The sequence below is a fragment of the Narcine bancroftii genome, chromosome 7 (assembly GCF_036971445.1).
Source record: "Narcine bancroftii isolate sNarBan1 chromosome 7, sNarBan1.hap1, whole genome shotgun sequence".
NCBI classification, from domain to species: Eukaryota; Metazoa; Chordata; class Chondrichthyes; order Torpediniformes; family Narcinidae; genus Narcine; species Narcine bancroftii.
Window position 1 is genome coordinate 7,732,213 of NC_091475.1, and position 22,598 is coordinate 7,754,810.

Genomic DNA, 22,598 nt, shown 5'->3' on the forward strand with positions numbered 1-22,598 from the left:
GAGGGGTTGACGAGGGTGTGGCCATGATGGGAGAGATCTTTAATAAGTTGACTGCTTTTCCAAGGTAGCGGGAGTTATAGATGGAGTCAATGGAGGGGGAAGTTGTGTGTGTGTGTGTGTGTGTGTGTGTGTGTGTGTGTGTGTGTGTGTGTGTGTGTGTGTGTGTGTGTGTGTGTGTGTGTGTGTGTGTGTGTGTGTGTTTTAGTGTGTGTGTGTGTGTGTGTGTGTGTGTGTGTGTGTGTGTGTGGTGATACAACCACAGCCACTGGGCCGCGTGTCCACCAGCCTACTGCAGGGGGTGACCTCTGTACTTGCAGGAAGACAACCTGGGAGCCCGACTCCACCTGGCCGGTTGTCAATCACCAACCTGTATGTAGTCTTGAGCCGGCCCCTCCCAGTCCAGTCTCACACACATGGAGTGCCGGCCCCTCCCAGTCCAGTCTCACACACATGGAGTCATCGAGATACTATAACTGGTGTACAGAGTTCAAGTGTTTTGGGTCTGCTTGCTGTGCCACTGTGTGATGGCTTGAACCATGTTAACAACCCTCTGGAGTATCTTGCAGTCTTGAGAGGAGCAGTTTCCATATCACGCGGTGCCTCCTGATAGGATCCTTTCAATGGTGGACTTGTATACAATCTTTACAGAAGATGTAGACGATGAAACAGTTCTGTTAAGGAAACAGAATAACCAGCAAGATTTTTAGTATGTAAAATAATTGGTTTTGGAAGAATATTCTCTATGATAATGATTTATTTCAAAATTAAAATGGTAAGGGAGTCTTTCCACCTTGTTACATTTTCCCTTCTCTCAGAAATGTTATTTTAGAAATGAAAATAGTTTCACTACAGTGAAACGTTTAAGAAATATGTCATAGAATATGTGATTTTGATCATATCACACTGGAGTATCTTATAATTTGCGATGCTTTGTCTGAAAAATCAATCAAGAGTTGAACTGTTTTAAGTGGACAATTTTTAGTCTGTTCCCCTACTTAATGCTAATCAAAGACAGCTGGCTTGTAATTATATTACAGCATAATACCCAAATGTTTCTGCATCGGAGCAATTGGCAATGTCGGCCCAAATTGCATTTGAAATTGTATTAATTTTGAGAAGTGCTGTTTGGTCAAGCTTCCACTTCAACATTTGCATTTCACAGAATTGGACTGAGCTTCGGAAAGTGCTTTTTATTTAATCTTAAATTTGCATCAGGAATATTCCTTGGAAAATGTAGAGTGCAGGATTTTGAAAACAAAATTGTCTTAGCAGACAACAATATCATACAGCCATGGAATTTTACAGCACAGAAACAGGCTCTTCAGTCCATCTTGACCATGCAGACCAAGTTGTCCACCCAAGCCAATCTTGCTGGATTGTATCCCTCTAAACCTTCTCTCTACCATTTTCTCTGGCACCTTGTTTGATATACCAACCACTCTCTGTGTTAAAAAAGGGAGTCCTTACATTACTTTTAAATTTCTCTCCTCTTGCCTTAAAGCTATGTCCTCTAGTTTTAAATTCCCTAACCAGAGAAAAAGATTCTGGCTAATTACCTTATTTGTACCCCTCATAATTTTACAGACTTCCAGGATTCTTCCTCCATCTCTTCTTCTGGGCCCTTCATGTTCCCTATGGATACCAGATGTACTAGTGTCCAACGACATGGTTCAATTTTTACATTTAAAAGCTGCATCATTGCCATATGCACGACCCGTCTCTGGAAGCTGGCTTGGTCGTTCACACAGAACAGAAAAAAGCTGGGTCAGTGAGTCCTTTTACACAGCAAACCAGTTTCCTGAAGCAAAAGAGGTGGGATGCGTAGAACAGCCCCGCTCCACCTCTGAACTACCTAACGTGGGGGATTAAAGCAGGGTAAGTTCAGGCTCCCCCAATCCACCTTCGATGCGTTCACACAACTAGGTGAAGCCCTCGAAAGGCAGATAATACCCAACTTTAATTGTCTGTACTAAAGGAGTAAAGTGATTCATGAGATCTGCCCAGCAGGTTAGACATGTTTGAAGAAGGATGCTTTATATTACTCATTACATAGGTCCTGGACTGGTACTGGGCAGATAGTTTACTTACCTGCCTCTCTTTCAGGTTCTCTCCTCAACTCACACCACAGTAATAAACTGCTCCAGCCCAATGTTATCACCTTGCTTCCTTCTTCCATCCACTGTTCTGTGGCAGACCTGGCCCAACGCACATCAGAATCCCATGACAGTTGACCCCCAACACTGATAGGCTAGTATATGCCCTATCCACCCTAGAACCCAACACCTAAATGCAAAGCCCCTCTCCCCTCCTACTCACCGCACCTTCAATTCTGACTCAACTGTTCCTCGCTGCCTGCCTCTCTGCCTCTCTCTCTCTCTCTCTCTCTCTCTCTCTCTCTTTCCCAACATTGATGCACAGTGGCTGACTCTCAGTCTGAGCCACCGACATGTCCAGTCCTAGCTTTGGATTCCCCTCCTTTAGACTTCTCTCCACCCCAGGATGTAGACCCTCTGCAGAAATACAACCTAATTTCCTGTGATCCCAACTCTTTCACTTTCGATGAAGCAATGGAATTTGCCTACAACATGCAGTTTATGATTTTTTTTTGTGCTTCCTGAAGAACTCACCCCAATTTATGGACTGACCTACCAGAATCTACCTACGACAATTAATTAAATATGGAACATTGCTAATTTTGTGACCATTGAATTGTCTGGAAGAGAACAAAAAAAAACAATTTGCCAACGTTATAATTTGTGCCTAAAATTTCATCTATTTCATTCGTTTTTCCAATTTTGCACTGATTGAACTGAGGGAGAAAAAAAAGCACAACCCAGCAGAGGATCCTGGCCAACGAACTTAATCAAAACACTCTAGCCCTTTCATATTTTGCATTTTCTTTCACTGTGTGCACTGAACCTTAACGACTCTGAGAGAGTAATCAGACAGCCGAGAAATTCCGTGGCAGCTGCACCTTGCCCATATCTGGTGACAAATGAATTGTACGCTGTGTATGAGACGTCCTATTGACACAGTCCCCTTGAATTTCCACTTAGGCAGAATGCCACCAGGAATGAAATGCTGGCCATTTAAATTTTTCGATAAGAACCAAGAATCAGACATGTATCTGTTGGGAACTTGCTCTTTGCAGAGATAATTAGAAGGAATTAATGGTCAACCAATTGTAAAGTATCAACCCTCATTATCAGTTTAGATACAAATTAAATCTGAGTTAAGAATCACTTCATGTATCTTTATGACATTGAAGAAGACCTTTTGGCCCATTGGGTTGATGCTGTCACTTACTTTCCAGTAACACGTGGCCATCAACACCGGTCTGATTTTCCAATATCCCCCCCACCCCCTTCACTAGCAACTTGCAACAGCCAATTAATATTGCGACCAGTACATTGTTGGGCTGTGAGTGGAAGCCGGAGTACTCAGGGCTGAAGGTAGCTTAGGTCTTGCACATGCAGGCACAGATGGTTTCATTAGCGGAGGAGTTGTGAACTGAACTTAAAATTATTCAACCATCAGTAAATTTCCTACCCATGAAAGCAATGACATTGATAAAACTGCTGAAGGTGATTGGGTGTGGGGCACGGCTCTCGAGAACTTCTGCAATGACGTCATGGGGCTGGGATGATTGATGTCCATCAACTTCCACCATCACTCTTTGTGATAAATCTCTAACAGTCGGGAATCTTACCGATAATCTATCTGCTTTACACTGCACTCACACCTCAGACTCGTTCACAGCTTGCATGGGCTTCCAGCTATTCACTCATGTGATGTGACAGTGCAGAGGCCAATTTGGGGTTTTTCACTGACACAATATTCCCCCCCTTGGTAGCATCAGCAAATAGCCAGTGGAGGGCAAGCAGTCTGCAATGTACCAACCACAAGGAGGAGATGGCAATCCCTATAACTGAGATGGCTGAGACAGGGGTCATGGACAATGGCAGACTGAACCCATTGAAGATGTTCCAGTGCTTTTCCTCAAATCCTGTCTGCGTGCTGCCAGACATGTTTGCATTAATATAATTGTGTAGCCATGAAATGATGCACCATCTGCTGTTTGATGTCTTAGGATCCATTGAGCATGAGTCAAGCCAACCATATCTGGATGCTGCCATGAAGCTTGTCTTGTTTCCAACTGTCCCTGGATGATATTGTTGAGTGGGTTGCAATGTGTCAAAGCAGCCCACAATCTGTGCCCCAATAGATTTCAAGGGTTGCTAAGGCTCTGCTCTTAAGGAGAGCAGGAAACTCCTCGTTTTTAATATTTGTAATATAATTGCTATTTTCCACTATTACCCTTGTCATCAGCCCACCTGATGCAGAGATCAGAGAGTCTAAATCTTTGTCTTCTTTGCTCAAAGCTACTAGAAATGATTTTCCAGTCTTATGCACATCAACATCATCTTGTCAGGTACAGAGCCGCTGCTCGAGTTGCGATGCTTGCCATATAACCATACAACTATTACAGTATGGAAACAGGCCATCTCGGCCCCTTTAGTCTGCACTGATCAAAGTGATTTCCTCTAGTCCCACCTACCTGCACTTTGCCCATAACCCTCCAATCACTTCTCATCTATATACCTATCCAACTTTTCCTTAGATGACAAAATTGACTTTGGTGTGACCATTCCACTCAGACAGGGCTTAAAAAAAAAACGCTTGCAGAAGATTTACATAGGGTGGGTGGGGTGGAGGGGTTACTTGACCTGTATAACATGTGGCATGGCTTGATGCATCGTTTTCTTTGAGGTTGGAATGCTTATTTTATTTTGGGTATTGTTTTTTACTATTTTAGCCAAGGTCAATGGTTTGCAGTAAAGGGAAGTGAACATGGGAATTATTCATTGGTCATAGTAAAACATGAAAGTGTGTCTGTGATTGAAGTAAAAACATAAAACTGTAAATTTCAACATTATATCGCTGAGATAAAGACACAGAACCGATGTTTCGGGCTTGAATCCTTCAATCAAGGTATGAACAAAATGTAAGGTGGAAAACATTAAAGTCTGCAGACACCTTGGCTAAAGTAAAAATACAATGCTGGAGGAACTCAGCAGGTCAAAAGATGTTCTTTATATAGCATGGCGACCTTTATGATGCCTGCCGACATTTTTCCGCGTCTTGATGAAGGGCTCAAGCCCGAAACACCGGTTGTGTGTTTTTACCTTTGCTTATATAAAGGACCCTCTTTTATCTGCTGAGTTCTCCAGCCTTGTGTTTTTACTATGAGTGAAAATGCGGGCAGGTGCCCAAACAAAATGGTGGTGGGGAGGGGCAGGGGGAAGAGCACAATCCTACAGGCAGGAGGTAATAGGTGGATAAGGGAGGGAGGGTACACCAGCAACCTAGAAGAGGGGGAAGGCTCTGGGAAAGGAGAGGGAAGAGGGTGGAGAGCTGGAAAAAAGAAGACCGAGGGATGGGGAAGAGAGGGAGAGTGGGGAGTAGGCCAGCAGAAACCAGAGAATTGGATGTTAATGCTATCCAGTTGGAGAGTGCTCCAATGGAAATTTTTTTGCTCCTTTAACTTAGAGGAGGTTTGGTATGACAGTACATGAGGGAAAGGGCAGACGTGTCAGTGCAGGAGTGGGGCGCAGAGTTGAAATGGTGTGCCACCGGAAGATCCTTGTCACTGATGTGGACAGAGTGAAGTCTGCGCCCAGTAGAGAAGGCCAGAACGAGAGCAGCAGTTGCAGTAGATGACGCTATGGATACACAAGTGAATTTTAACTTGGAAGACTGTTTGGGGCTCTGAATGGTGGTGAGGGAGGGGGTGTAGGTGCAAGTTTGGCACTTCCTGCGGCCGCAGATGAAGATGCCGGGGGGATGATTAATGGGAAAAGATGAGTGAACAAGGGAGTCATGAGGGAGCGGACCCTACAGAAGTGGCGGGGGAGGAGAGAGGAAGATGTGTGTGGTTGTAGGATTATATTATATGTAATGGAAATTACAGAGGATATTGGGTTGGATGCGGAGGCTGGTGGGGCGGTAGGTGAGGAGAAGGGGAATCCGGTTTTTGTTTGTAGAATGGGCCAGGGCAGATGAGCGGGAAATGGAGGAGATGCGGGTGAGGGCTGAGTTGATGGTGGTGGAAGGGAAGAAGGAGGACATTTCAGATGATCTAGACTGGAAGACCTCATCATGTGAATAGATAAGACTGAGATGGAGGAATTGAGAGAAATGAATAGATGTGAAGAAGTATTGTGTGAGTTGATAGGTTTGTAAGAAATGTCTGTAGAAAGCTTATCTCCCGAGATGAAGGCAGAGAGAGATCTTAAAAGGGGAGAGTGACCAAGTGAATCTGAGGTCAAGGCAAAAGTTACTGGGTGTGAAGAAGTGAATTATTTTTTTTACAATTATTCATTGGTATCCAGAGACAGACTGTCAATCAGACCTCTCTTCCACCTTCCTTCTTCTACTCCACAGGAATCCATTGCTCACTGGTGTAGATAAATGAACTCTTAAAATACCAAGATTATAAGCAGACAGCCAATTATGGTATTAAAAAAACCTTGCTCACTACACCATCGTTGAGTATTGTAGACAAATTCCACTTGCAAATATGCAACTGCTGAATTTCTTCTTCAAGTTTCTTCGTACCCCAAGTGGATTAAATTTTTTGTGCACATATTACACAAAATCGAGTCCTGTGTGTGTAACGACAATATATTTTATATCAGGGATACATTTGGGATTATCTGTTGAATGGGAGCCTTAAAAAGGAAGCAACCAGAGCCAAAGATTTCCCCTTGTTCAAAACAGACCAGAAGCAGAAATAAGCGAGTCTGCTCCGCCATTTAATCATGAGCTGATCCATTTTCCTACTCAGCCCCCCTGCCCGGCCCTCTCTCCATAACCTTTGATGCCCTGGCTAATCAAGAACCTAACAATCTCTTGGCATTCCCGTGGCAACAAATTCCACAAATTTACCACCCTCTGGCTGAAGAAATCCCACCTCATCTCTGTTCTTAGAGAACGTCCTTCATTCCTCAAGTTATGACCTCTTGACCTAGACTCTCCCACTATGAGAAACAGTAAAAATACACCTACATCTACTCTGTCCAGGCCTTTCAACATTCAAAATGTTTTAATGAGATTCCCCCCCCACCCCCCCACCAACCATTCTCCTAAATTCCAATGTATACAGTCCAAGAGCTGCCAAACGCTCCTCATATGACAACCCTTTCATTCCCGGAATCTTCCCAGTGAACCTCCTTTGAACCCTCTCCAACGACAGTGCATCTTTTCTTAAGTGAGCAGTGGGGACTCTACTTGAGGGTGAACCTTGCATCAATGGTAGGGAGGTTGAAAGGGATTCTGCATGTTCACTTCGACTGATTAAGATGCACAAGAGTTTGCAGATGCTGAAACCATAAGCAAAACAAAAACCAAACAGCTGGAGGAACCCAGCAGGACAGGCAACATTCAGAGGAAAATGGACACCTTATATTTTAGGTCAAAATCAGCTTTGGGATTTCCACACAAAAAGTGGCGACGAAGGTTTATAGGGCAGCGATAAGTGTGGTGACAAGGGTGTTTACTGTTCTTGCCTTCATAGGTGTGAAGCATTGAATATGAATGGCCCAGGCCTCATGTTTGGCATCTGAGAAAGCCCCCAAACTAGCTGTGTGGCTTCCCTGAAATGATGGTGTGTCCATGATGGCACATTCGTACATAAAATGTTGCTCCTCATAGATTTCCGAAACAGTTAAAAAAAATTAATGGAAATAAAATTGCATGAAACTGCTTTTAGCTAATTACTTAGGAATTGAAATTTAAAAAAAAGCCTGAAATGGTGGAAGATTTATGTTGGGTTTGCTTGGTTACTCAACTGAACATAACAACATAGTTGGTTGCAAATTGGGCGGTTACCATGCTGAACATCTAAATTTAAAATTTAAATATAGAATATGCCATCCCTCACGTCACTTCTACTATTCGTGGTTAATTTTCAACCTTCCATCCTATTGGGGGCTTTGGCACTTTTCTGATTGTGTTCTTTCTAGCATCAACCCTTCCTTCTCTTTGCTGTAGGTGGGTCTGCGTAGAAAGGGATTTCATTTGCATCCACGTGGCTTCAAAGGCTCTGGCTGTGTCTATAGCCTCAGCCAGCTTCAAGCTATCCTTCCCTATAAGAGACTTTTGCATTTCTGGATGGGCACTCCCCCATACTAGTTGATCAACTAATCTTTCCTCTATATCCTTAAATCTGCATTTTGCAGCAACAACTTTTAATCTAGTGAGGAAGTTATCAACAGTTTCGTCAGTCTCTTGCATTAAGCCTTGAAAATCATAATGTTTAATTCTATGATTAGACCTGGGTTCAAGGTAAGAAGCAAATATCTGCTCTGCATCATTTTTCTCCACCTCTGTAAGCTCCCAGATATTAAATAAGTCAAGGCCTCGCTCCCCTGTCCAGAGAAATATATAACTGACCTTATCCTCTGTTGTTACATTTTTAAAATAGCTTTTCAATGCTAAATTGCACTTCTGCTGATACTTTTTAAATGATTCAACAATGTCTTCGGCCTCCCCGTCCATCACTGGGTGAACTGCTGTTGCTCTGGCAATTTTCTTTCCAGAAATGTTTTTTCTCTTCTTCCCTTTCATATTTCAGTGACTTACAGTTAATTGTTTGGCTTTATTCTTGTTCTCTATACCACTGCCACCATGTTATGTCTCTGTGCTACTTGGGAGGCTTCTTAAATAACTTAGAGATGCAAGATTCAAATAACAGAAGAGACTTTACTTACTGATGCCTTCCACCATCACAGGACACTGCTCACACACTCATGTATACATCCGCCACACAATGGTGCACTACAGTTACTACAGTGAAAAGGGTGTATTCTTACGTGGTTACAAAATAATTCACATTATCCTGACTATATAACATGGAATGCTGCATACCTTGATGAAGGGCTCAAGCCTGAAACGTTGGTCCCTACCTTTATCTTTGCTCTATAAAATACACTGTTTGACCTGCTGAGTTTACGGTGTGTATGCAGATTTTTGTGCTTTGACATTGTTGCTTGGAATGGGTCAGCCTGGCTTCACATTTTTGTTAAGATTTACCACAGAGACTTTTGAAAGAGGTATATAATGTTGTGACAGCCTTCGACTTCCAGGGTGCTGTGTGCTTTTACTGTGATTGTCTGAGCTCGCTGCCATCTTTATTACTGTAACCAGATTTAAGGGGTGACATCCAGAAGATAAGGAATTACTTGTTTCAAACTTGGCTTATGTTTTCATCAAGAACAAGAACCAAGACCATGTTACCCTAAAGGTGCATCAAGTACTTGGACAAATCTATGGCTCTTCAAAATGGTCCCCTTGAATTCCAACCTGCATAAATTGGCAAAAACAAAATTTGAAGAGGTTGCAAATATTCAGTTGTTAAAATTATCCAAGAATGACATTGATAAATTTGGGAATTCAGGGAAATGAAGAGATTTGGGGATCGGGCAGGAGTAGTTATTAGTCAGATTGCTCCCGGGGCGAGAGAAGCAAATGCCTCTACATGGTGTGAGGAGGAAAGTTTTGTGGAGTGATCAGGGGTAAGTTTTGTACACAGAGAGTAGTGGGAACTTGGAATGCATTGCTAGGGGTGGTGGTGGATGCTGGTACAACAGTGACTTTTAAAAGACTTTTGGACAGGCCCGTGGATTCAAGAAAAATAGAGGGTTATGGGTGTAAGGTAGGGAAGGGTTTATTTGGAAAGCCATTGGGCAGCTGGTAGGGGTGGGAATCCATTTTTCCATATCTAGAATAAGGTAATATTAAGAGTGAGGGTCATTCTGCCTGTTACTCATTTGAAATTGTATAAATATGGAAGCAACCATCTATATCTTTGAAGGGAGAGCTGAGACTTCAGAAAGATGTCTGGTTGAGATATCTCCTGACTGGTCATCCTCACTTCCCGTACACAAATTGAACATTTATAATAAAACCTGCCTGCTTTGAAGAGATATTTTTGCTGCGCATTCTTTTGCTGTCTGGTTTCATTTCAGAGGTGCGGGCTGACTTCCACATGGTGGGTACTTGGAATGCATTGCTAGGGGTGGTGGTGGATACTGGCACAACAGGGACTTTTAAAAGACTCTTGGTCAGGCCCATGGATACAAGAAAAATAGACGGTTATGGGTGTAAGGTTGGGAAGATTTGGAGGTGTATGTCCTAATTGAGGTGAACTGGATTAGCTTAGATGGGCATCAGGCTCAGCATGGATGAAGTGGGCTAAAAGGGCCCCCTTTTGTGCTATAAGCACCAACTACCTCAAGAACAGAGATAGCAGGCGGTAATGAGATTTACAGTGAGTTGTCCCACTTCAAGACACAAAAGGAAAAACAGACAGCTGGGTACTCATCCATTTAATGGACCACAAGCGCGCAGTGCTGCGCGGCGAGCAACGCCACCTTGGCTTTCGGAGTCTCCTGCCGGAAGGAGCGTGGATGCTCACGGGGCTTAATTTAAACCTGCCGGTCCCATGGATCAGCAGCAAAGCCGTAATGATGTCCCACCCCGTCCCGTGGAGCCCGGGACATGAGGTATATAAAAGAAGGCTGTAAAGTCTAAATAAAAACAGTCTTGTGTTGACTAACCTGGTGCGTGTGTATTGCTTTAGTAGCTCTACCAAAGTAGCCGCTACAAAATAAACTTTCTCGGTACTCTATCCAACATGTAGGTTTTACTAAGACTAACTACTGCTTGGTAATTTAATGCAATGCCATCAAACTTTAATTCTGAAATCGTGTCATACCAAGATTGGAATACTGATTCAGTAACGGCAGTTTTGATTTCTAAAGTTATAAGGAATGCTCTTTCAACAATTAATTATTCTTCCTGGTTATTTCTTTTTAAAAAATATTTTTATTGAGTTTAACATAATAATCCCAAATTATATTGATAACATAACATAACATAACAATTACAGCACGGAAACAGGCCATTAGGCCCTTCTAGTCCGCACCGAACCAAACACCCCTTTCTAGTCCCACCTCCCTGCACAATGCCCATAACCCTCCATCTTCTTCTCATCCATATACCTGTCCAACCTTTTCTTAAATAATACAATTGACTCCGCCGCCACTATTTCTCCCGGAAGATGATTCCACACAGCTACCACTCTCTGAGTAAAGAAGTTCCCCCTCATGTTACCTCTAAACCTCTGCCCCTTAATTCTTAACTCATGTCCTCTTGTTTTAATCTTTCCTCCTTTTAACGGAAATAGTCTATCCACATCCATTCTGTCTATCCCTTTCATAATCTTAAATACTTCTATCAAATCCCCTCTCAACCTTCTACGCTCCAAAGAATAAAGACCCAATCTGTCCAATCTCTCCCCATACTCCAGATGCTTAAACCCAGGCAACATTCTGGTAAACCTTCTCTGCACTCTCTCCACTCTGTTTATATCCTTCCTATAATTAGGCGACCAGAACTGCACACAGAACTCCAAATTAGGCCGCACCAACGTCTTAAACAAAGCAATATAATAACATTTACATGTCCATATAAAGAAAACAAATGCACAATGCAACGCATTTTAAATGTCGTTCTTAATTCTTAAAGGTGATTGTGGTTAAAATGATCATGCAAATAGATCAGTGAAATTATATTATATCAAACCTCATTATACCTTGGTATAACATTTTAGAAAAAAAGGTCGTAACTTGATCCTTCTTTGTATTTTTCCTGCGGTTTGATTAAGTAACCTTGATTAGAGGCAGGGGTTAGATCAGTATTAGTTTTTTTTTTCTTTTAGATAAATGGATTTATGGGGTTTAATTTCGATGATCCCAGATTATATCATTCTTCCTGGTCTGGCTCAATCATATTATCAGCATGTTAATTCATTACTCAGGCATCAAAGGTGAATTTCTGTTACAGTTGTATCATATAATTTGGATTCTTCCAGATACCGTGTGACTTTGCTTGGCTTTGGTTGGTGTTTAATAGCTAACTGTCCTGTCATCTCTTTGCTTTGAAATGTTCTATCAGTTCTCCCACCAACTACTGCCCAGAGTCTTCTCCTTTGCTGTTATGATATCAAAAGGGTGCCAGGAAATAGTAATGAAATGAGATTCCTCCGGACTAAACCCCCAGACCTTGATGTATAATAACTGTTTCTATGTTACAAGGCAACAGGAATTATCCTGGCTGCCCAAAGGCAATCTGGCTGACATCGGTTAGATCAGTGGTCCTCAACTTTTTTTTTTCTCCCCATTCACACACCACCTTAAGGAATCCTTTACTAACCATAGGATGCCACAGACTGGGGGAAAAAAAGGTTGAGAATCACTGCATCAGATCATCTCCTGCCCCCACTGCTACAAGAATGGGTGCGATTTACACCTGTTCTTCTTGATCTTGATCTCAGGGAAAATGGAATCTGTTATGAACTTTTGATAATGAATTGTAACAAGGCTGATCAGAATCGGACCCAGAATCAAAATTTATTGTCGTGAACAAGTCATGAAATTCGGTGTTTTGCGGCAGGGTCACAGAGCAGATGTTCATATTATAACCATCTTACAACTGCATGTAAAAGATAATAATACTGCATGAAAAGTGAGGCAGTGTCTGTGGTTCATTGATCATTCAGGAATCTGATGGCAGCGGCGAAGAAGCTGTCCTTGTGCCACTGGGTGCTCGTCTTTAGGCTCCTGTCCTTTTTCCCCCATGGTAGCAGAGTGAAGAGGGCATGGCCTGGGTGGTGGAGGGATCTTTGAGGATAAAGGCTGCTTTATCAAGTCACCACCTCCTGTAGATGTCCTCGATGAAGTGAAGTCTGGTGCCTGTGATGTCGCAGGAAAAGTTAACAACCCTCTGGAGTTTATTCTTGGCCTGAGAGGTTCTAGTAATAGGACAAATACCAGAAGATGGTTCATATATGTCTGACCAAAATGGGCATAGACTGAAAGAAAATATAGTAAAATCCCCAGTATCTGGCACCAATGGGGATTGCAGATGCCAGATATACGAATTTTCTGGTTACTTGAGACACACTCTATCAATGCCTAATTAATGCACCTGCATTAAGAATAAACAGTTTAAAAGACAAAAGATTGAGCAAAATGTAATTTGAAAAAGAATCAATATTGTAGCCGTTAATTATGTAAAGTTCACTTTAATCAGGTAATTCCTGTAACTTACAAAATTTAAATTTAAATTTGAACTCTGGTCGCTGGCACTGTAACAGCGCTGTGCTAACCATTAAACTAACTGTGCTGCCATCATAATTCACCACCCCTCCCCCAAGCTTATAGATAAAGACTTACTCATATTCTTAATAATATATTAAGAAAGAGAAATACTTCACCAAGACACTTTAAGAGAGCCACACCAACAGTGAGCGGCATCAAACAGCTCTTCATCCAAAGCGACACCATTTTATTCAAACACAACTTTATTTAAACAGCTGCGACAAGCAAAGCTCGACCAAGGCCTTCCACTGGTTGAATATTTGCTCCCAGCTTCACCAAAGGTCTCTGTGTTACTTCAGAGAACAATTACTTAAAAAAATTTAAACTTTTATTCAAATTTTTATTTATTCTTATCGTATTTATTTATTTTCCTTTACTTTCTTTTGCTGGTTGCTTGAGTTTGCCAGTTGCTCAAATTCCAGATAATAAGGGTTTTATTGTATTTTAGAATCTACTGAGCTGAAGGCTGCAGATCTGGTCTTCAGCAGTTTACGGATCTCTTAGTTCATCTTAAATGTGACTTTACTGATAAAGTCATGTTTTATTGACAAAGAAAATTTCAGCCCTCAATTTATACTTGCACGGAGAAGAATTATTCAATCACTTCACTAGGCTGGGTCTTGGCTTTCTTTTACCAGGCCTTATTATCACCATTCCATTTTGACGCCAAAACTGAGTAGATGAACAATAGAGGTACACTTGGACAGTCTGGATGTGGCTTCCCAATTGGTGTGAACATCCTACGGTGAAACATGAAAGTCTGTAAATCCTGAGATTGCTTATGGAGGAACTCAGCCTGTCTCGCAGCGTCCATAGATGGTAAAGATATATTACTGTCATTTCGGGCCTGAGCCCTTCTTCAAGGTACGAGCAAAAAAGCAGGTAGGCATCTTAATTAAAGACCAGGGGAAAAATGTGAGACTGACTGAGTTCCTCCAGCATTTATTTCATCCTGGTGTACTGTAATGGTTTATGTCCGGGGTGGGGATTATGGTGACCCCTCCCACTCAGAATCAGAATCAGAATTTATTGTCATAACCATGAGCCACAAAATTCAATGTTTGGAGGCAGGATTACGGGTGCAAAATTGTGATAAATTGCATTTAAAACAGTAAAGAAGAGAAAAGTCCATTCAGAAATCTGATGGCGGAGGGGAAGAAGTTGTTTCTGTACCGCTGGGCATTTGTTTTCAGCTCCTGTACCTCCGCCCTGAAGGTAGCAGTGCGAAGAGGGCATGGCCTGGGAGGTGGGGGTCCTTGAGGATAGAGGCTGCTCTCTTGAGAGAGCGCCTCTTGTAAACATTCTTGACAGAGCGAACTGATGCCCGCAATGTCGCAGGCCAAGTTTACATCTCTCGGTAGTATTTTCCAGTCCCTGTGCATTGGCACCTCCATTCCAGACAGCGACGCAACTGGTCAGAACGCTCTCCACGGTAGGTGGAAAGTTTTGAGAGTCTTTGGTGACGTACCAAATCTCCTCAAACTCCTTGCGAAGTATAGCCGCTGGTGAACCTTGTTCAGTGGTCGCTCACCTGTGTCCATACTAGGAGAGGTGTTCACCGATACCAATAACGAACAAATCTCGGTCAGGAAATCTTTGCCAGTAAGTCTGATCACAGCATTAAAAAGGGATGTTGACTTGGTGTTTATATGGTTAGAGATGTTAGCATGGAGAGCATTCTGTCAACTCAGTTGTTAATCCTGGCTGCACATTTGAAATACCCTCTTTTCTAATTTTGTTCATCTTCACTATTCCATTAATATAGTTTATTTTTCACAAAAATATTATTAAATAAACTTTTCATATTCCACTGTGATAGTTTTTTCTACAGAAAGAAAATTGAACCATCAACTGGAAAGTTAGGTGTTAATATAAGTTAACCTATAATTAGAAATGACTTTGAACAAGTTATGACTCAGGCAGCATGTATATTGGCATCCTGAAGCACTGATATCATCTAGAAATATGGCCTTTATCGAAGCCAGCATTTCCTTGTAGTGCAAGGCCGTCCAGATGTTGGCACAGGTGAAGTTTACTTGCTCTGGAAGACGCGTGAGGAGCTTCAGCTTGAAGCTGATTTTCATCTCTGCTGGCAGTAAAATGAAGCAAAGAGTCTCCTTTTGGTCAGTAGTCGGTTAAATTCCATTGCAGGGAGTGAGAGGTCTATTCATCTTACAAATTCATTCATAAGTAGGAAATGACAAGTCTTGAAATTTGATTTCTATAGTGTGCCAGAATGAAGGACTAAAATCATGTTTAACAAAAAAAAAGATTTTATTTGCAAATGTTTGCAGTCATCACTGTTGGATTATACAAGCCAATACATGTTTTCCTAAGATTTGATAGAGATTAATTTAATGCTGTTGATAGTAAAACCCATTAGGTGAGATCTTCCACAGGAGACCTGTGTTCATCATGGAATCGTAGGCCACTACAGCACAGAAACAGGCCCTTCATCCTTTCTAGTCTGTGCTGAACTGTTATTCTGCCTAGATCCACTAACCTGAGCCATCTTCCTCCATACCCCTCCCATCCATGTACCTGTCCAAATGTTTCTAAAATGTCAAATTTGAGCCTGCATTTGCCAATTCAGCTGGTAGCTCGTTCCACGCTCCCACGGATCTTGGCATGAAGAAGGTTCCCCTTACATTCCCTTTAAACTTTTCCCCCTTTCACCCTTGATCCATGTCCTCTAGTTTTTCTCTCTCCTCACCTCAGTGGGGAAAAAAAACCTGCTTGCATTTACTCTATCTTGCCCCAACATGAAAATGCAACTGATATATTATCTGCCCTAGATATTCCTCAGCCTCAAATTCAATTTGAACCTGGTGTGAACCGATCATCGAACATTGAAGCCCCATTCCAACGGTAAGCAATTGAATGATGTTTCAATGTGCTACTTAAGTAATGACTTGTGAGGTGCGCTTTGCCTTCTAAATTTTCCCACAATGAAATGTGAGTATGCTTTGAAATCAAATTATTAACCTTTGACTACATTCATCCTATTTGTAATCTTCTGCAAAAATATTTCCTGCAGACTAAAATAATTAATTGTTAATACCCTGCTCACATGGTAAAGACGAGGTAGCATTTCTCCAGGACTACAGAACATATTTACATAGATATAAATTAGGAAAGCAGTTAACACATTAAAATATTAAGGTATTTTGATGTATACACTGTAAGTCCATGGTCCACTATCCACATCTGTACTGGGAGTTCAGGAGCCTGATGGCTCGGGGGAGAAAGCTATTTCCCACTCTGGACGCAAGGGCCCAGATGGCAGAAGGGAGAACAGTTTACATGCGGGATGTGTGGAGTCTTTCACTATGTTTATTGCATCGAGTGTAGTAGATGTCCTTCATGCTGGGAAGAGGTTTCCCAATGGTCTTTTCTGCTGACTTCACTACCCTCTGCAGGGTCTTGCGGTCTAAGGTGGTACAGCTTCCAAACCAGGCGGTGATACAGTTGCACAGGATGCTCTCAATACATCCTCCATAGAATGTGTTGAGGATGGAAGGTGGGAGATGGACTTTCCTCAGCCTTCTCACGAAGTAGAGGCGCTGCTGGGCTTTCTTGGCTATGGAGCTGGTGTTAAGGGATCAGGTGAGATTCTCTGCCAGGTGCACTCTGAGGAACTTGATGCTCTTGACAATGTCAAGGGTGGAGCCGCCAATGGTCAGCGGAGAATGATCTCCCCGGGCCCTCCTGAAGTCGACAACCATCTCTTTCGTTTTTTTTAAATGTTCAGATACAGGGTTCTTTGCTCTGCACCATGTGATGGAGGGCCTAGTGCTTTCTTCCAGAGGGGTTTCCGTCAGTGAAAGAGTGTAAGGCATATGTTTTTAAGTGTGACATTGCTTCTTGTCTAGGTATGGTGATCAGAGTGTACGCAGCAGTTCCCTTGTGACCATGCAGACTCTTGACTTTGAGGTTGCTCTGGCCAGAGGATAATTGTTAACTGATGGACCTGCTTGCCCTTGCAAGGTTGTTTTCATCTGTTACTATCAGAGAAGGTGGCAAATTGCTTTCCAGAAACACTGCAGCATCCATCCCTGCTCTCGACAACCTTCAGCAAAAGAAAAGTTCAAAACTGCAGATATCGGAAATCAGATATTAAAAAAAAGAAATTGCTGGTGTTTCTCTAAAGTCAGGCAGCATCCTCGAGGAGAGAATCAACATTAATGTTTTGTGTCAATAACTTTCGTTAAAACTAAAAATTGAGAAATCAAGTGCATTTTAAATTGCAACAGGAGGAGGGCTGGAGAGAGAGGATACGATACAAACCATTTTGCATGCAATCTCATACTTTCTCACAGCCAGATTAAGGATCAAATTTCCCTTATCTTCTCCTTTCATCTAACCAGCCCTCACATCCAATGACTCTTCCTCAGTAATTTTAGTTCCGCCATATGATACCTTTACCCCGCCATGTATCACTCGAAAGCAATGGTTTTCAAACTGCTCTGCCCTGGTCTTTGTATGGAGTGGAAAGAAAATCACTGTTTTAATCATACCTCATTGACTCATTATGTGCAGTTTCATAACTCCAAAGGAAATGGGCCAATGACCATTTTTCTCAAGCAAAATATTTTAGTCACAATTGGGCCTAGAGCAGTGATTCTCAACCTTCCCTTCCCACTCACATACCACCTTAAGCAATCCCTTAGAGCACTATGGCATAGGGATTGCTTAAGGTGGAATGTGAGTTTAGGGGGACTATTTCTTTCACAATTCACTGATTCCATTTCCATCAACCAACCATTTTTACAACAGTGGCAACTATAGAGGACACTACATCTCCTTTTACCTCTTCTCATCCTCCATTGATTCAATCTTTACTTTCAGGTGAAATAGCTGATGTGTACTTCTTCCAGTATTGCATTTAATGTTCACATTGTGCTCTCATGACCAAAAAAGAGTGGGGGGGGAGGAATGGGTCGACTTTTACACACAGGTCGAACTCTTGACCTCCTGAAATGCCTGCATCATTCAAGACATTAGGAGCTCAGATGGCCGGAAGCAGTGGTAAGTCCACAGTTGGGGCATCGGGATCTCAGATGGGTGGGCAGCTGGGGCATCAGGAGCTCGGATGGTTGGGCGGGCAACCAGGGTGATGGGAGTTTGGATGGGTGGGTGACTGGGGTGAGGATCCTCATATGGGAGCTCGGATGGGTGGGCATCCGAACCGTCGGAAGCTCTGGTGGGCAGGCAGCTGGGGCGAAGGTCCACTATTGGGTAGTCAGGAGCTCGGATGGGTGGGGGATGGTCAACTTTTACACTGGGCATACAAAAAAATGGGTGGAGATTGATTATTATGTGGTATCAATGTTTATGCAAGTATATATGGTAATCAGAGAATAAGTGCTGGCTCTGACAGTCCTCAAGGGTGAATTTGAAGTTCTAGTTACCTGCCATTTAATTTTTGACTCTGACCTCTCTACCTTTGCCACTCTTCTGCTCCAATAAAGAACAACACCTCATCTTCCATCTGGGCACATTGTACCCGTCAGAACTTGGATTTTAATTCACAAAGTTTAGAGAATCAGCCTTTCTTGTTTGTGTCAGAACCAGCCAACCCTGATGATTATCATTTTCTCTCTTCGTGGTTACTACCTGATATGCTGAGTATTTCCAACATTGTCTTTTGTTTCGTATTTCTGGACCCTTCTGTGTTCTGCATTGCACAGTTCTAACATTGCTGTACTCTTCTCAGTTGTTCTCCTTCATTCCCCCCTCTCCTTTCAGTCTTCCAGACATGAAGACTGCCATTAACATTCATTCATTGCCCTCCTCAGGACAGGATCAATGTCATTTTTTCCCCCTGATGATCCTGATTGCTCTCATATCACAAATATCTGCTCTCTGCATTATGAAACTCATATGTTTTTATCTCACTTCTACTAATGATGAACTGAGAATCTTCAGCATTTTCCATTTTTGTTCCTGCCAATCCTTGGTTGCTGGGCAACTCCTGAACACATGCACTCAAGCTGGAATGCGAAACGTCGACATCAATGAGATCGACAAGGCTTTTCCTCACGATTCTCTCGAACTATTTCCTTTGAGATTTTCCTGAACTTAGCACCTCAGAATTTGACAATGCCTTGACAGATACAGGATTTTTAAAACCTTCCTTGTGAGCTGCTTCCTTCAGGCTGATGCGTATCTCGGGAGAATGATACCTAATGCCTCTTCAGCAGACTTTTGATCTCACAAGGTGCAGATCTCAAGTCTTTTCCAGTGAGAGGTGGTCATTGATCTGCTGGAAATAGATTCTCACGAATCCCTGCTCTTGTGCACTTACGTCAATACACAGTGTGCCCTCCCCACCCCCCTTCCCTTTTTTCTTTCTCTTCCTCTCTCACCCTTCTCTCTCCTCCTCTCTCTCTTTCTATTCTTCTCTCTCTCTCTCTCACACACTCTCTCTCTCTCCCTCTCCCCCACCATCTCTCTCTTTTTTTCTGAATAGCATGCAAGACAAACAGTTTCCTTGTATCTTAGCACATGCCATGACGAATGTAAAATTGAAATTTTCACATCTTCCAGCTATTTCCGGAATGGGCCTAAACTTTTGAAGAATAATTGAATGAAAGTACAAGGCAAATGTTTTTAAGAATAGTGAAAAGTGGACTAAAATTAATTCCATTTGGTGATTACAATAGACAACTTCAAGATGAACAGAAAGATAATTTCAGATTTACTGTAGCACTTGGGAAGTTGAAGAAACATTAAATTAACTTTTATTAAATTTAGCATGTTTAATAATATAATGATGCTGGCCTATTGCATAAGATCAACTGACCTAAAAATGTTTTGCCGCTGATTTTCATTTGTACTCAGCATCTGATGCCTCTCGTGTCAGTGTCCAACAATAGCCGGCCAGCATTGATGGATCCAGTTGCCCTGATACTGCTTTTTCATGGTTGACATATCCTGGTGAAACCTTTCACCATGTTCGTCACTGACTGCACCAAGATCAGTGGGGAAGACGTCCGAGTGAGAAAACAGAAAATGAATTTTCAATAACATGTTACACTTCATGGTTTTGTATGCTTGAAGTAGACTTAAAATGTGACAAGAAATCACAAAAATAGGTTATGTCTGAAAAACGGTACGTGACAGAAAAAATTTACAGTGATTTCATTTCCAGCAGCTCAAAATCCATAAGATACACCAAAAAGTGTTTGGGAAGTAAAATCTTCGTTGTCCATTGTTATGTGATAACATTGGAAAGAACATCATGTCATTGTTCTCCTTGAGTAACAGTCTGCCACTGAGAGTAGAGAGCATTTTACATAATGATAAATTTTTACATGACAGAGGAATTAGGGGATATGGGGAGAAGGCAGGTAGGTGGAGTTAGGTCATAAATTAGATCAGCCATGATCGTATTGAATGGGGGAGCAGGCTCGATGGGCCATTTGTGGCCTACTCCTGTTCCTACTTCCTACGTTCCTATGTAAATTATGTATTCACTCTGGAAGAGTTCAGCATTAACCATCTTAAGAAAACAAAGACTGAAGCACAATTAAAAAGTTGTCCTGCTTTTCTCACCGTCTCTCTAATCCAAAGAGAGCAACATCTTATTACATCAGATGCTGAAATATTTAACATTTTGAAATGCTGATGTTAGCATACTGAATTCAAATGGCAAGACCCGAAGAACGTTAGAGAAACGATCCATCTTCAATGAGACTAAGGGAGATGTTTTGACCAAGTTTGATGAATTTTTTACACTTTAAAGCAGAACTTCCTCTGTACTTTGTAGAAACACCAAATTTAAAGTTTTTATGTTTCTGAGGAGAATAATTCTTCATGTTTCTGATCCTAGTTGTGGTTTGGTCATCTTTATGCTTTTGTAGCTGGACCTGCATGTAGCATATAATAGTTGTGATATAATCAGATGAATACAAGCAAAGAAACCAAGAATATTATTTAAATTAAATTATATTTTAATTACCAGGGATGATGATGGAGGATGGAACAATAGGGGCATTTAAGAGACTCTTAGACAGGCAGGTGGATGAAAAAAAAATAGAGGGTTATGAGGTAGGGAGGGTTTAGATTTCTTTTGGTAGCTGTCTACAGTGTGGGCTAGCACAACATTGTGGGCCAAAGGCCCTGTACTTTAATATAATAACCTATGTTCTATTACAATATAAAGCCTATTTTGTCAACAGCACCTACAATTGCACATCATTTGCTAAGTTTAGTTTAATTTATTGCTCGATCTACACTAAGCTGACATGATTGCTCATTTAATGAAATGATTTTACAACACAATTTGCGTAGAATTAGTTGGATTTGAATGTTATGCCCCTCCTTGTCCTTGTTCTGCTTCAGTTCGAGTAAGAGTACATGTAGCCTGAAGTGACTGCAAGTGAAACAAATCACCTTACTCCGGGATAAGATCAGGCAGCGTTCTGCAGAAGTAAATGGAAGAATAATCCTTCTGTTGCAGAAAGTCTGAATTGACCAGTAAGGAGGACAATCTACAAAAACTGTAGACGCTGTAATCTTTTTTTGCTGAATATTTTATTTTGATTTTTATTGACTCAAAGTAAATCCAACAACCAATACAATCTTTTTTTTAACATTCATGTCTGTATTTTACAACCCATCCCTGCTTCCCTTGCCCCCAAACATATCACTGGGCTATGCCACTGTTATGCTACTGCCGGCTGGATACACCTCCCGAGACCAATCCTACTCCCATGCTTCCCACTCCTCCCGCCATGATCAGTCGACGAGGTTGGTGGCTGCTCCAGTCTATAGTCAATAAAAGCCTAACAGTTTCACAACCTCAGTCTTTTGGGACAATTGATGGTGCATCAATAACCAAACACCATATCTGAGATACACGGGCATCTAGTTTCCCCTCCCCTCGAAATATGGATGTTATAAAAATCAGTCACTGCAGGGAAAGGAGCAGAGTTAAGAAAATGGAACATGGCACTGGTGATGTTTTTAGTCCTTTTTTAGTTTGTTTTACTTTAGTCATTTTATTAATTACTTGCATTATTTAGTTAACTAGGTTGCTCTGGGTTTTTTTTTAGGTTTTGGTGGGGGCTCTGAACCCTAGTAGATGCTGGAATCTTGAGCAGGCAAAGAATTGCTGGAGAAACTCAACAGGTCAGACAGCATCCACAGGTGGGAATAGCCAGTGGTGAAGAAGGCTTTTAGTAGGCTGGCCTTTATAAATCATAGCATAGAATGTAGGAGCTGGGAGGTGTTGTTGAGACTATTCAAGGGATTGGTGAGGCCAAGTTTGGAATACTGTGTGCAGTTCTGGTCTCCAAATTATAGGAAGGATATCAATAATGCAGAGAAGATTTACTAAAGTGTTGCCTGGATTTCAGTATCTAGAATATG